The sequence below is a fragment of the Kogia breviceps genome, chromosome 2 (assembly GCF_026419965.1).
Source record: "Kogia breviceps isolate mKogBre1 chromosome 2, mKogBre1 haplotype 1, whole genome shotgun sequence".
Classification (NCBI taxonomy): domain Eukaryota; kingdom Metazoa; phylum Chordata; class Mammalia; order Artiodactyla; family Physeteridae; genus Kogia; species Kogia breviceps.
The window spans coordinates 100839393-100855688 of NC_081311.1; the positions used below are offsets into that span (position 1 = coordinate 100839393).

General features: G+C 41.3%; 1 protein-coding gene across 5 annotated transcripts in view; it reads right to left on the bottom strand.

Annotated features, from left to right (window-relative positions):
* Positions 1 to 16296, bottom strand: part of NCKAP5 (NCK associated protein 5) — a 1012185-nt gene that overhangs the window by 1793 nt on the left and 994096 nt on the right. The gene's annotated exons all lie outside the window — the stretch shown is intronic.

The following is a 16296-nucleotide window of genomic DNA, read 5'->3' on the forward strand; positions in this document are numbered from 1 at the left end:
TGCCTTATTTTTCTTAAAGTTTCGAACTCCTTTCTTTTCTTACTAAATAGTCCTGTTTATAAGTATGGATAGGGACTGAATTTCAGCCAGAAATGACAGTTCTATGCAAAAATAAATTTTAAAAAGCATGCAATCCCTTAAACTGCCATAAAATTTAAGTACACATTAAACTTGTCAGATGCATTGTCACGTGTGTATTTTGTCCCTTTACAAGTCTTATGCTATTTGAAAGAGATCCCAGGTGTGAGAGTGTAGATTCTTCAAGGCCCAAGGGCTTAAACATCATAGTAACAGGTCTGCACCTGAGTAACCTCTCCCTCCAGGAGGTTCTAGTAAAACCAATGTAAACAGGGATATTTATAGGCTGTTACTGGTAGTCTCTGGGACTTCATAAAACACTGCAGTCATATTCGATAATTACTGCAGGTAAACTCTGTAAACATGAATATATTTAGTTGCTCAAGTGGCTCCTGAGGTCCGAGGTGAGAGGGAATAGGAAGGCATAGATGCAAAAACTTCAAGGGTGGAGGTGTTAAAGCCACTAACCACATTTCTCATTTCCTTTTCCTCTTTCAGGCAAAAATTCCATCCAGGAAGAAGTAGGAACAGGGCCTTAGAGATGATAACAATAGCTACCATTTATTAAGCATCCACCATGTAAAAGACACAAAGTATTTTATTTATAAGCCCTTTTTCACAGACCTGTAAGTTACACATCCCCACTTTAGACAGAAGGAAAACAAGGCTCAGAGTGACAGGGTCACTTGTCCAAGGTGGCTGAGCAAGTGATGGAGAACGGGATTTGAATTCCTGTCTGGTGGCCTTCTGTGCTCTTGTAAGAAAGGACAAGTTGTCCTGTATGTTTTTTTCATTTTGCCATCCACATATGCCAAACCATCTCAATTGCTACTGTCTAAGGCCCTAACATAGGCAGTTCCATCCCTCCCTGCAACATTGCTACGATGGATGTCAAAGGTACAATGAGGAAATTGTGTTTGGATCTGGGCAAAAACAGACATAGTCAAAGCCTGTGAATTCTCACATGCTAAATATTTAGTAGAAAGAGAAAAGAAAAAGATACAGAAGTGGATGGTTCCGGTGTCCCCAGAGCAGGCTCAGACAGCATTTCTCTCTCTGCTATGGGGAAACGGTGTAATTCTATGGGAATACTTGAAAATCAACCTTGAAGTGATGCTTATTTCATTATACTATTAACGTACAGGAGCACTACAAACAGAGCAAATTTTCAATCTGAAATGGCTACCTCGAAAAAGAGCTGGGCTGAGGAACAGATTCCTAGGTGATTACAAAAAAGTGGCTGCATAATTAGGAATGACTCCATGCAGGAACCCCTTCTCAAGGTGTGCCAATTTTGAGCGCTCTTTAAAAAGAATTATAACGTACAATATGAAAAATACATGGAGGGAGTAGGAAAGCTTGGGTTGTACAAAATGTAGGTAAATAGAGGCCATGCAGTGCAATTCCCCCCTTACCTGAATATCTTCTCCCTTTTTCTTTATTCAAGAACCTTTTCCTTGCCTATTTCTGGTCAATGTGGATCTCAAGTTCATTCAATAAACACTCACTAGAGAAGCTATCATGAGGCAAGTGGAAGGTTTTGGTGCTGAGGATACACAGCTGAATAAAATTACATCCTGTAGGAGGGGAGTGAGGCCCTGCGGGCAGGCAGACTTGAGCTTGAGTCTCAGCTTTGCCCTTTCATTGGCTGTGTAAGCGCCCTTCCTCAGGTAAAATTAATAAGACATATCTTTATTTCGGGATTGCTGTAAGTATTAGAAGCAGAACACCTGAAGACCCTGACACATAGGAGTAGGTGCTCCATAAATGGAACAAAAAATAATAGTAAGATAGCATTCTTATTCTAGATCAGTGGGTCTTAAACTGTGCTCTCCAGACACCCTGCAGCATCAGTATCACGTGGAAGCTTGTCAGAAATATAAATTCTCGAGTCCCGCCCCGACTTAACTACATCAGTAATGCGGTGTCCCAGAAAAACTTTTTAACAAGATCAACGGGTGATTCTGACACATGCTAACATTGGAGAATCTAGAAGAACTTGTAGCCTTGGAGGGGAGACAGGTGAAAAGTATAATTCAGTGTATTCAGGTACTGATAAGGAAAGGATTTATTTACATGAAAACACCCACTGTCTATGGGACACAAATAGTGCATCTTGTTTTCTAAATGTTTCCTGCTTGTAGGTTTGGTCCTTCAATTAATTATGACAAAGGCCTACACTGGCTGGGGAATGGCCCATTGTAAGAAAAATCACATGCCTTCTCGGTCTTCCTTTTATTTTCACAGTTTTGATGAGGGGTGGGTACAGAAATATTTCTGGACTATGAAAAATATTTCTGGACTATGAAATATTTCTGGACTATGAGAACAACACCAGTGTAAGAGTGACAATGAGGCCACACGGACATTCAGCCTCAGTGTTGGGGAGCTATAGGGAGCGGTGAGGATTGTGGTCAGCTCAAGAGTACGTGCCTCCTCTAAAGGCAGGAGCAGCTACTTAGACCTAGCTCATTGCAGCTGTGCAGAAACATGGACCCAGGTCTGATTTTAAAGGTAAGGCCATGAATCTAGAACAATAGTTGCTTATACTTAAAATCCTCTAATTTTAATTATTTGCTTATACTAAGAAAAAAAACAAATCAATAATAACAAAAATAACCCCCACTATGTATGTCAAACAGCAGTCTTTGCAGTGTGTGAACTTCTGAGCTAGCGATCATGTTTTATACTTCTTCCGTATGTCCTCGATGACCCTCCTCGTCCCCCTTCTCCCATCAGCTTCCCCCTAAAAACCAAGCTCAGTGACCATTGTCAGTACATCCTCGAGGGAGGCTGGATGATGGACTCGACTGGGATGTCTCTACCATCAGTAGAGTCTCAACTGTTGGCTGGGATTTCTCCAGTGGTCCTGCCAGCTAAGAACAAAAGCACTGAAGTAGCTTACTTCCCTGCCTCGAATTCGCAGCATACCCAACCAGCCTCAATGTTGTCTTGTCAGATCTCAGGTATGTTAAAAATTTTGACGTCACATAACATTTAAATGTAAAACATAAGGAGGGATCGAGGTCCAATAGGATTGTGCTAAGGATGGATCTGTCGAATGGTAACAAAATAGTGAAACGGAGCAGGACCCTATGGTTCCCCCTCCCCCCCCTCACCCCATGTCCCCATGTCCCCATGTCCCCTGCCTGTCTTTTGTCTGTCGAAAAACTTTAGGCAAAGGATAAGTTTAATCAAAGAAGTGAGAAAATACAGAAGCAAAGGAAAACAATCAAACAGGACAAAACAATAATAGTTTAGTCAGTAAGCAAACTCAAGGGCCTTTAGTTCCTCCTCAAGGGCTGTAGAGCAGAGTCTGAGCCGTATCCTTTGAGCTGTCTTACAGGTACTGAAATCTCCAGCAGGTGGTAGAGTTAACTACATGATGACCAGACTGTAGCCATGACATAAGCTGCTACAATTCCGAGAAGTGGCCTTGAGGAAATGGGAACAAACCGGCCCTGGAACTGAAGACTAACTGTCCTGAAAACAATCAAGAGGAGGCTGGTCAGACCACCGCATGATCAATTTCAAGATGACGTCAGAGCTGACTGTGCTGTTTCTTCATGCAGCCCCCTCCCTCCGTTGATAAAAGATCTTGCCCCCTGACTGTCAGTGCTGGGGCTGGAGGGTCGAGGTGCCCTTTGGACAGGAGTCTGCTCATCACCTCCCCCCCAGGTTGCCAGCCTCCAAAATAAAGCAAATTTTCCTTTCCACCAGCCTTGCCTCTTTATTGGCTTTAGAGCGGCCAGCAGCCGGACTTCCCACTTTCGGTAACAACAGTGCATATCAGTTTGCAGCAAATGTATGTGAAGGTGCTTTGAAAACTAATCACGGTAATAACAGCATTTAATTGAGTGCCTGCTCTGCACAGACACTCAGCTAAGCACGTTGCATCTGTTTTCATCCTCATGTCAATTCTGTGGGGCAGGTGTCATTGTTATCTTCACTTACAAGCAATCAAGCCTGGAGGAAGTTAAGTAACTTAAGGTCACGGAGCAGTACGTGGTGGGGTCTGGATTTGGACCCAGGCAGTCTGCCTGCAGAGTCCAAGTTCTTAACCTCTATCTTGGAAAAGTACTTCACAAATATCAGCCCATATTACCTTTAAGGGGAGCATCTGAAATAAGAATCACAGAACAGCAACAATAATATTAATGATAACAAACCCAGTAAAGATTCCTGAAGATTTGTGTGGGTTCCATAAAACATTGTCATTTTCTTTGTATAATGTGCTTCATTGAAATTATGATAAAATTAATATACTACACTTGCCACCTATAGGTGGCAACAGTTGTACAGTTCACTTTTTGGTGGGGCTTTTCACTGCACTTGGGAACAAAAGTAGGGCTCAAAAGGGTGAGAATGTATTTTCAAGTTTAAAATAAATAGCTTTGCTCATTCTTAAATATTTTCCTATCTTTCGTGTAATGATGACATTAACAAGTAGATAGTGACATATTCTAAATCCCTTAGTAATTATACCTTAACTAATTTAATTCCTTGTAGTCAAATAATCAATCAATCAAACCAATCTACTATATGAATAATATGTGCGAATAATTATGTGGTCTTGATTCTCAGAGAGAGTTTCATAGAAAAGGAGAGGGGGCTCTTGGAATGCTTTTGAAGGGTGAATTGTATTAAGATATATAGTAGGTAAGAAGGAGTGCATTCCAAGAAATTTCCATTTCATGTGCCCCTACTGCATCTGTAGACCATTCTATAGTCTATCTCAGGTCTTGTAGTTGCCCAGATAGTCTATCTCTTGCCCTTGAAGATTCTATAATGGACAGAATCACTGTAAAGACAGAAACACAGAGCTATGCCTATCCCAAGGGGTTCCAAGAATTCCAGCCCAGATTCAGGAAAGTATCAGCCCAGAAACCTGGGTTATAAATAACAAATAGTTTTTATTTCCAAAGCGCTTTCCCATCTATGATCTCACTTTGCTCTTACATCAGGCTGGAAGGTGAGGGAAGCTGGTGTCAGCTATACTTTACATGGGGTATTTATGGAATTTGTGGTTCACATGAATTCAAATTCAGGTGAAATTAGACCTGGAAACTTGGTTTCCTGATTTTCAACACAGAAACACATACCATTTTTCCCCCATAGTCAACAACAGAGAATCTGCCTAGACCAATAACCTGAACACAAGGAGGGATAAAACAGAAGGTGGTATGTGCCCTTGTCATAAGGAAAAGATGGGGAAAATGTATAAGGTGATACAGAAAAACTCAAGTGATAAACCAGAAAAAAATATACTCGTGAGGAGACCAGCTTCAGAGAGACACATGTTATACACATACAGCCAGAAACTCCTGCCCACAGCAGGGGAGAAACAAGTAGCAAATTCATGAACTTGCACAATGGATTAGTGTTCTATGATGAAGGCTACTCTTATTATTTCATGTAAGTTTCCATCTGTTGATTATATCTTGAAAATATTGGTTAGTCTGTCTACTGTAAAATGTCAGGAGGAGATGCAGATCTACCTGTGGAATTGAAATGCAGCATCATTCCTCAGCTGGGAACTAATATTTGCAAAGAGGACTAGAGCTCTTAGCACAAATTAATGTAAACAGTATCTTCATCCACATGATTTCTTATTTCTCTATTGCTATAATGATTCACTGCCAATCAGTTCAACAAGACATGTGGTAGGAAAACAATAGCTACATTTATAAAGTGTTTTTACTATGTGTCAGGTACTGGGTTGAATGCAGTGCATGAATTATCTCATTTAATTCTTACACCAACCCTCTGAGGCAGTACTATTTTCATCCCCATGATACTCATAGGGAAATAGAGAGTAGAGAGGTTGAAATCTTTAGGCCACATACACATGGCTAATAAATTAGAGAATCAGGACTCAAGCAGGAGAAGCCTGACCACAGAACTTGGAATTTTAATCTCTACGTACAAGACCAGGTTATTTGGAAGCCAGTGTCCCGTTCCTGGTGCTGTGCTAATCAGCTGTGTGACCCCTCTGAACCTTGGTCTATTTACACTAAAGATTTTTTTTTTAAAGAATCTTCCCACTCTATAAGCTCCATGACTCCAAAATATTCTTAATTGTGTGTCTTCTATGCATCTATTATTGGAATTTCAGGTAACACAATAAATACTTCTCTTTCCCACCTTAGTTCTGAATGAACTGAAGAAAGAGATAAAAGAAAAAGGCTGATGGGAGGCTAAAATATCAGCTCTATTACTGAGAAAGCTTATAGGGAGAATGAGGTTTCTATCTTCAGAGAAGTGAGTTTCTTAGCAGTGGTCTAGAAGCAGACAGGCTTAGACTGGGCTGGCAGCCCTGGGCTGGGAGCAAGTCTTCTTAAACCTACAACATGAGTGTTGCTTCTCCAGCCAGCCTGACTCCTGAGAGAGGACGGGGAGAGCAGGAGATGGGCTTAAGCTTTCCCTGTTCCCTTCCTAAACTTGCTATTTATTTTTTATTTTTTTATTGGAGTATAGTCAATTAACAGTATTTGCTCATACTTAAAATCCTCTAATTTTAATTGTCTTAGTTTCAGGTGTACAGCAAAGTGATACAGTTATAAATGTATACTATCTGTTATTTTTCAGATTCTCCTCCCTTTATGGGTTATTACAAAGTATTGAGCATAGTTCCCTGTGCTATACAGTAGGTCCTTCTTATTTATCAATTTTATATATACTGTGTATCTGTTAATTTGCTAAACAAGCCACTCCTCCTTCTCCTGAGAAGTGAATGAGCGGAGCTTAGAGACACCAGAAGTGTTATCCTAGGGAACTCCTTCCACACGGAAAGAACCCCCCCAAAAACTGGGAAGAAGTGTCGGCATATCATGCCCCTACCACAACCCAACATTTCTCATTATGTGTCATGATGCAGATTTTAACCAAACAGTCATATATGCACCAGGGCCAGGAAGAAGCGGGAAAAGCTGGAGACTGCAGTGAGTTGGTCTGGGCAGAGAAACCTCTCCGTGGGTGAAGCAATGGGAGTAAGATGATTTAGCAGATGAGAAATATAGCCAAGCTTCCATCTGGAAGCAGATGGGTCAAATAGAGGAGAGGCTGGCTGACCCTGAGCTTTGAGTTGAAGCAGAGAGTGTGATTTCCCCCATTCCTTTCCTGATGAGCAAACCTTGGGCACTGGAAAGGTGATTACGTGTTATGGTCTCGCAGGAATGGGGAGGAAGTATTTCAATCCTGGGTCTCTTAGTTGAAGATCTGTGCACATACAAAGTCTATGTTAAGTGATATTTGCTGGGGGCAGGCCAACCTCAAGGAAAACGATGCAGCTCGAGTCATTTCTCTTTTCTCAGAGGCACAGGTTAATCTCTTCTTTAATGCCACCTCTTACTGTATTCCTGGTGGAGCTACTTTCTGAATGAGACATAAAAATAGATAAAGCAACATCTGGTGAACAGGGAAGACACTGCAGATTTTTCTTGAGAGTTGTGGTGTTGACCCTGCTAAGCTGGTCAAATTCCAACTTGGCCAATGACTTTCTCTGGGCTGAGTTCCCTCCATTACCTCAACTGGACACGCTACTCTTCACTTGCCCTTCTGAAACATTAATGTGACAGATAGGTAATAGAGAACTGTTCTCTCCACCCAACCACACGCTGGGAGATACGATGCTGCACTTGGGGCACTCTGTTTCCTTACTGGGTTCCTGAAGACCCTCAGTATCTCCAGGGCAAACTGGGTTTAGTAGGTGAAAGAGTAATTTTCAGCTGAGATGTGCTTTCATGACTATATTATTACCTGTTTTGCTGTCCCTTACCATGATCAATGACTTTCAATGACCTCTGTTAGAAGCCCTGAACCAGAGGGGAAAAATGAGCTTACGTTTTGGAAAAAAAAAAAAAAAAGCAAGCAGAGAGAAGTGCAGTAGGAAGCTTAGGGTCGTTAGAAAATAATATATCTTGCGGAAAGGAAAAGAACTTAGCTTGGAGATAAAGAGTGGCTGCAAAGGACATTTAAAGATCAGATCAAAAGGATGGAAGGAGAATGAAGTCACTTTAAGGATATGGAAAACGGGGGAGATGTGGGACCGGGTCCCTCAGTGGGAAGACAAAAAAGGAACATAAAACCGGAGGAGATGGCTTAAAGATGGCGGAAGAGTAAGACGCGGAGATCACCTTCCTCCCCACAGATACATCAGAAATACATCTACACGTGGAACTTCTCCTACAGAACACCCACCGAATGCTGGCAGAAGACCTCAGACCTCCCAAAAGGCAAGAAACTCCCCACATACCTGGGTAGGGCAAAAGAAAAAAGAATAAACAGAGACAATAGGGATGGAACCTACACCAGTGGAGGGAGCCGTGAAGGAGGAAAGGTTCCCACACACTAGAAGCCCCTTCGCGGGCGGAGACTGCGGGTGGCGGAGGGGGAAGCTTCGGAGCCGCGGGAAGCGCAGCCACGGGGGTGCGGAGGGCACAGTGGAGAGATTCCCGCACAGAGGATCAGTGCTGACCGGCACTCACCAGCCCGAGAGGCTTGTCTGATCACCCGCCGGAGCGGGCGGGGCTGGGAGAGGCTCGGGTTTCGGTTGGATCCCAGGGAGAGGACTGGAGTTGGCAGAGTGAAAACAGCCTGAAGGGGTTAGTGCGCCACGGCTGGCCGGGAGGGAGTCCAGTTGAAGTCTGGAGCTGCCGAAGAGGTAAGAGACCTTTTCTTCCTTCTTTGCTTCCTGGTGCGCGAGGAGAGGGGATTAAGCGCGCCGCTTAAAGGAGCCCCAGAAACGGGCGCGAGCCGCGGCTGTCGGCACGGACAGCAGAGACGGGTGTGGGACGCTAGGGTTGCTACTGCCGCCACCAAGAGGCCTGTGTGCGAGCACAGGTCACTCTCCACACCGCCCCTCCTGGGAGCCTGTGCAGCCCGCCACTGCCAGGGTCCCGGGATTCAGGGACAGCCTCCCCGGGAGAATGCGCAGTGCGCCTCGGGCCAGTGCAGCGTCACGTCGGCCTCTGCTGCGGGCGACTCGCCCCGCACCCGTGCCACTTCTTCCCCCCAGCCTGAGTGAGCCGGAGCCCCCGAATCAACTGCTCCTTTAACCTCGTCCTGTCTGAGCGAAGGGCAGAGGCCCTCGGACAACCTACGCGCAGAGGCGGGGCCAAGTCCAAAGCTGAACCCCAGGAGCTGTGCGAACAGAGAGGAGAGGGAGAGGTCTCTCCCAGCAGCCTCAGAAGCGGCGGATTAAAGCTCCACAGTCAAGTTGAAGTGCCCTACATCTGTGGAAAACCTGAATAGACAGCGAATCATCCCAAGTTGAGGAGGTGGACTTTGGGAGCAAGATATACTATTATTTTCCCCTTTTTTTCTTTTTGTGAGTGTGTATGTGTGTGCTGCGGTGTGAGATTTTGTCTGTATAGCTTTGCTTTCACCATTTGTCCTAGGGTTAGACCGACCCGTTTTTCTGGGTTTTTTTAATAGAAATTTTTCTTCTTAATAATTATTTTTTATTTTAATAACTATACTTTATCCTACTTTATTTTGTCTTCTCCCTTTCTTTCTTCCTTTCTTCCTTCCTTTCTTCCCTCCTTTCTTCCTTCCTTCCTCCCTTCCTTCCTCCCTTTCTTCCTCTCCACCTTCCTTCCTTCCTTTCTTACTTTCTTCCTTCCTTCATTTCTTCCTTCCCTCCCTCCCTCCTTCCCTCCTTCCTTCCTTTTCTTTCCTTTCTATTTTTTCTCCCTTTTATTTTGAGCCATGTGGATTAAAGGCTCTTGGGACGCCAGCCAGGCACCAGGGCTGTGTCTCTGAGGTGGGAGAACCAACCTCAAGACACTAGTCCAGAAGAGACCTCCCAGCTCCACGCAATATCAAATGGCGAAAATCTCCCACAGATCTCCATCTCAACACCAAGACCCAGCTTCACTCAAGGACCAGCAACGAACAGTGCTGGACACCCTATCCCCAACAAAGAGCAAGACAGGTCTACAGCCCCATCCATTAGTAGAGAGGCTGCCTAAAATCATAATAAGGTTACCAACATCCCCAAACACACCACCAGACGTGGACCTGCCCACCAGAAAGACAAGATCCAGCCTCATCCACCAGAACAGAGGCACTAGTCCCCTCAACCAGGAAACCTACTCAACCCACTGAACCAACATTAGCCACTGGGGACAGACACCAAAAACAACGGGAACTACGAACCTGCAGCCTGCAAAAAGGAGACCCCAAACACAGTAAGATAAGCGAAATGGGAAGACAGAAAAACACACAGCAGATGAAGGAGGAAGATAAAAACACACCAGACCTAACAAATGAAGAGGAAATAGGCAGTCTACCTGAAAAAGAATTCAGAATAATGATAGTAAAGATGATTCAAAATCTTGGAAATAGAATAGACAAATTGCAAGAAACCGTTAACAAGGACCTAGAAGAAATAAAGAGGAAGCAAGCAGCAATGAGCAACACAATAAATGAAATGAAAAATACTCTAGATGGGATCAATAGCAGAATAACTGAGGCAGAAGGACGGATAAGTGACCTGGAAGATAAAATAGTGGAAATAACTACTGCAGAGCAGAAGAAAGAAAAAAGAATGAAAATAACTGAGGACAGTCTCAGAGACCTCTGGGACAACATTAAACACACCAACATTCGAAGTATAGGGGTCCCAGAAGAAGAAGAGAAAAAGAAAGGGACTGAGAAAATATTTGAAGAGATTATAGTTGAAAACTTCCCTAATATAGGAAAGGAAATAGTCAATCAAGTCCAGGAAGCACAGAGAGTCCCATACAGGTTAAACCCAAGGAGAAACACGCCAAGACACATAATAATCAAACTGTCAAAAATTAAATACAAAGAAAACATATTAAAAGCAGCAAGGGAAAAACAACAAATAACACACAAGGGAATCCCCATAAGGTTAACATCTGATCTTTCAGCAGAAACTCTACAAGCCAGAAGGGAGTGGCAGGACATATTTAAAGTGATGAAGGAAAAAAACCTACAAACAAGATTACTCTACCCAGCAAGGATCTCATTCAGATTTGATGGAGAAATTAAAACCTTTACAGACAAGCAAAAGCTGAGACAGTTCAGCACCACCAATCAAGCTCTACAACAAATGCTAAAGGAACTTCTCTAGGCAAGAAACACAAGAGAAGGAAAAGACCTACAAGAACAACCCGAAACAATTAAGTAAATGGTAATAGGAACATACATATCGATAATTACCTTAAATGTAAATGGATTAAATGCTCCCACCAAAAGACTGGCTGAATGGATACAAAAACAGGACCCATATATATGCTGTCTACAAGAGACCCACTTCAAACCTAGGGACACATACAGACTGAAAGTAAAGGGATGGAAAAAGATATTCCATGAAAATGGAAATCAGAAGAAAGCTGGCGTAGCAATTCTCATATCAGACAAAATAGACTTTAAAATAAAAACTATTACAAGAGACAAAGAAGGACACTACATAATGATCAAGGGATTGATCCATGAGGAAGATATAACAATTGTAAGTATTTATGCACCCAACATAGGAGCACCTCAATACATAAGGCAAATACTAACAGCCTTAAAAGGGGAAATCGACAGTAACACAATTATAGTAGGGGACTTTAACACCCCACTTTCACCAATGGACAGATCATCCAAAATGAAAATAAATAAGGAAACACAAGCTTTAAATGATACATTACACAAGATGGACTTAATTGATATTTATAGGACATTCCATCCAAAAACAACAGAATACATATTTTTCTCAAGTGCTCATGGAACATTCTCCAGGATCAATCATATATTGGGTCACAAGTCTAGCCTTGCCAAATTTAAGAAAATTGAAATCATATGAAGTATCTTTACTGACCACAATGCTATGAGACTAGATATCATTTACAGGAAAAGATCTGTAAAAAATACAAACACATGGAGGCTAAACAATACACTGCTTAATAACGAAGTGATCACTGAAGAAATCAAAGAGGAAATCAAAAAATACTTAGAAACAAATGACAATGGAGACATGACGACCCAAAACCTTTGGGATGTAGCAAAAGCAGTTCTAAGAGGGAAGTTTATAGCAATACAATCCTACGCTAAGAAACAGGAAACATCTCAAATAAACAACCTAACCTTGCACCTAAAGCAATTAGAGAAAGTAGAACAAAAAAACCCCAAAGTTAGCAGAAGGAAAGAAATCATAAAGATCAGATCAGAAATAAATGAAAAAGAAATGAAGGAAACGATAGCAAAGATCAATAAAACTAAAAGATGGTTCTTTGAGAAGATAAACAAAATTGATAAACCATTAGCCAGACTCATCAAGAAAAAAGGGAGAAGACTCAAATCAATAGAATTAGAAATGAAAGAGGAGAAGTAACCACTGACACTGCAGAAATACAAAAGACCATGAGAGATTACTACAGGCAACTCTATGCCAATAAAATGGACAACCTGGAAGAAATGGACAAATTCTTAGAAATGCACAACTTGCCGAGACTGAATGAGGACAAAATAGAAAATATGAACAGACCAGTCACAAGCACTGAAATTGAAACTGTGATTAAAAATCTTCCAACAAACAAAAGCCCAGGACCAGATGGCTTCACAGGCGAATTCTATCAAACGTTTAGAGAAGAGCTACCACCTATCCTTCTCAAACTCTTCCAAAAGATAGCAGAGGAAGGAACACTCCCAAACTCATTCTATGAGGCCACCATCACCCTGATACCAAAACCAGACAAAGACGTCACAAAGAAAGAAAACTACAGACCAATATCACTGATGAACATAGATGTAAAAATCCTCAACAAAATATTAGCAAACAGAATCCAACAGCACATTAAAAGGATCATACACCATGATCAAGTGGGGTTTATTCCAGGAATGCAAGGATTCTTCAATATACGCAAATCAATCAACGTGATACACCATATCAACAAACTGAAAGAGAAAAACCATATGATCATCCCAATAGATGCAGAGAAAGCTTTTGACAAAATTCAACACTCATTTATGATAAAAACCCTACAGAAAGTAGGCATACAGGGAACTTTCCTCAACATAATAAAGGCCATATATGACAAACCCACAGCTAGCATCGTTCTCAATGGTGAAAAACTGAAACCATTTCCACTAAGATCAGGAACAAGACAAGGTTGCCCACTCTCACCACTCTTATTCAACATAGTTTTGGAAGTTCTAGCCACAGCAATCAGAGAAGAAAAAGAAATAAAAGGAATCCAAATAGGAAAAGAAGAAGTAAAGCTGTCACTGTTTGCAGATGACATGATTACTATACATAGAGAATCCTAATGATGCTACCAGAAAACTACTAGAGCTAATCAATGAATTTGGTAAAGTTGCAGGATACAAAATTAATGCACAGAAATCTCTGGCATTCTTATACACTAATGATGAAAAATCTGAGAGTGAAATTAAGAAAACACTCTCATTACCACTACAACAAAAAGAATAAAATATCTAGGAATAAACCTACTAAGGAGACAAAAGACTTGTATGCAGAAAACTATAAGACACTGATGAAAGAAATTAAAGATGATACAAATAGGTGGGGAAATATACCATGTTGTTGGATCGGAAGAATCAACATTGTGAAAATGACTCTACTACCCAAAGCAATCTACAGATTCAATGCAATCCCTATCAAAGTACCACTGGCATTTTTTACAGAACTAGAACAAAAAATTTCACAATTTGTATGGAAACACAAAAGACCCCGAATAGCCAAAGCAATCTTGAGAACGAAAAATGGAGCTGGAGGAATCAGGCTCCCTGAATTCAGACTCTACTACAAGGCTACAGTAATCAAGACAGTATGGTACTGGCACAAAAACAGAAATATAGATCAATGGAACAGGATAGAAAGCTCAGAGATAAACCCACACACCTATGGTCACCTTATCTTTGATAAAGGAGGGAAGGATATACAGTGGAGAAAAGACAGCCTCTTCAATAAGTGGTGCTGGGAAAACTGGACAGCTACATGTAAAAGTATGAAATTAGAACACTCCCTAACACCATACACAAAAATAAACTCAAAATGGGTTAAAGACCTAAATGTAAGGCCAGACACTATCAAACTCTTAGAGGAAAACATAGGCAGAACACTCTATGACATAAATCACAGCAAGATCCTTTTTGACCCATCTCTTAGAGAAATGGAAATAAAAACAAAAATAAACAAATGGGACCTAATGAAACTTAGAAGCTTTTGCACAGCAAAGGATACCATAAACAAGACCAAAAGACAACCCTCAGAATGGGAGAAAATATTTGCAAATGAAGCAACTGACAAAGGATTAATCTCCAAAATTCATAAGCAACTCTGGCAGCTCAATAACAAAAAAACAAACAACCCAATCCAAAAATGGGCAGAAGAACTAAATAGACATTTCTCCAAAGAAGATATACAGATTGCCAACAAACACATGAAAGAATGCTCAACATCATTAATCATTAGAGAAATGCAAATCAAAACTGCAATGAGATATCATCTCACACCGGTCAGATTGGCCATCATCAAAAACTCTAGAAACAATAAATGCTGGAGAGGGTGTGGAGAAAAGGGAACACTCTTGCACTGCTGGTGGGAATGTAAATTGATACAGCCCCTATGGAGAACAGTATGGAGGTTCCTTAAAAAACTAAAAATAGAACTACCATATGACCCAGCAGTCCCACTACTGGGCATATACCCTGAGAAAACCATAATTCAAAAAGAGTCATGTACCAAAATGTTCATTGCAGCTCTATTTACGATAGCCAGGACATGGAAGCAACCTAAGTGTCCATCAACAGATGAATGGTTAAAGAAGATGTGGCACATACATACAATGGAATATTACTCAGCCATAAAAAGAAATGAAACTGAGTTATTTATAATGAGGTGGATAGACCTGGAGTCTGTCATACAGAGTGAAGTAAGTCAGAAGGTGAAAAACAAATACCATATGCTAACACATATATATGGACTCTGTGGGAAAAAAAAATGTCATGAAGAGATTAGTGGTAGGACGGGAATAAAACACAGACTCACTAGAGCATGGACTTGAGGATATGGGGAGGGGGAAGGGTAAGCTGTGACGAAGTGAGAGAGTGGCAGGGACATATATACACTATCAAATGTAAATTAGATAGCTAGTGGGAAGCTGCCGCATAGCACAGGGAGATCACCTCTGTGCTTTGTGACCACCTAGAGGGGTGGGATAGGGAGGGTGGAAGGGAGGGAGATGCAAGAGGGAAGAGATATGGGAACATATGTATATGTATAACTGATTCACTTTGTTGTAAAGGAAAAACTAACACACTATTGTAAAACAGTTATACTCCAATAAAGATGTTTAAAAAAAAGAAAAAAGAAAACCCGAAACTTTGTTTATGACAGAGAAAGGCATTTGTGAAAAGGAGAGGCATGTAATCACGATTGGGCAAAATGATTATATGAACATGCAAAAGACACATTCATGATTTCTCTAACATTAGTGCCATCACGTGAAATGCCCATTTGAAAACTTGTATTTTTTAATTTTTGTTTTCTAGGAGGTGGATGGATCCACAAATTTAATTTAAAATATAGGTTAATCACCTTAAGTAATACCTCAGATTTGATCACTGTTGGTCAATTTCTCCAAAAGTAAAATCTGCACTGTTTCACAGTAACCTAGACTTGGGGAAACAAGCCAGCTCATTGATTGTATGATTAGCTTAACTAAATGTAACATGCTTATTTGTGTTGTCAGATTTCTTTTTCTTCCAGCATAATAATATTAACCAAAATGTTTATTTAGGAATGAGAATTGAGCAGGTTCTGGGCTGGAACTTCCAACTCTGTTCATCTTAGTGTCAGGCTAATGATTCCAGCTGATGAGAGTGCGGACACCAAACCTTTCTGGCCTTTCATTTACAGGCACCATTATGGATAAAAATAAATTCATATGCTACTCACTTGCCTTAAAGGATTGATTAGACTTTTTTCTTTGACTAACCTTTCCATCATTTCATGTCTTAAATAGGATACCTATCTGTCCAGTGAGCTTGGCCATGCCTGGCTTAGATGTCAGTGTATTTGTAGCATAAAGAGCCCATGAACTTCGTCAGAGTAAAATCCAGCATGAAGGGACTATCTGTGTATTCTAGTACATAGAGCTATGTCTTCACCTTGGAGTGATAGAGTTTTGGTTACTCTTTCAAGAAAAACAAAACCACACTTTTTAGGGGGGACTGGGTGAA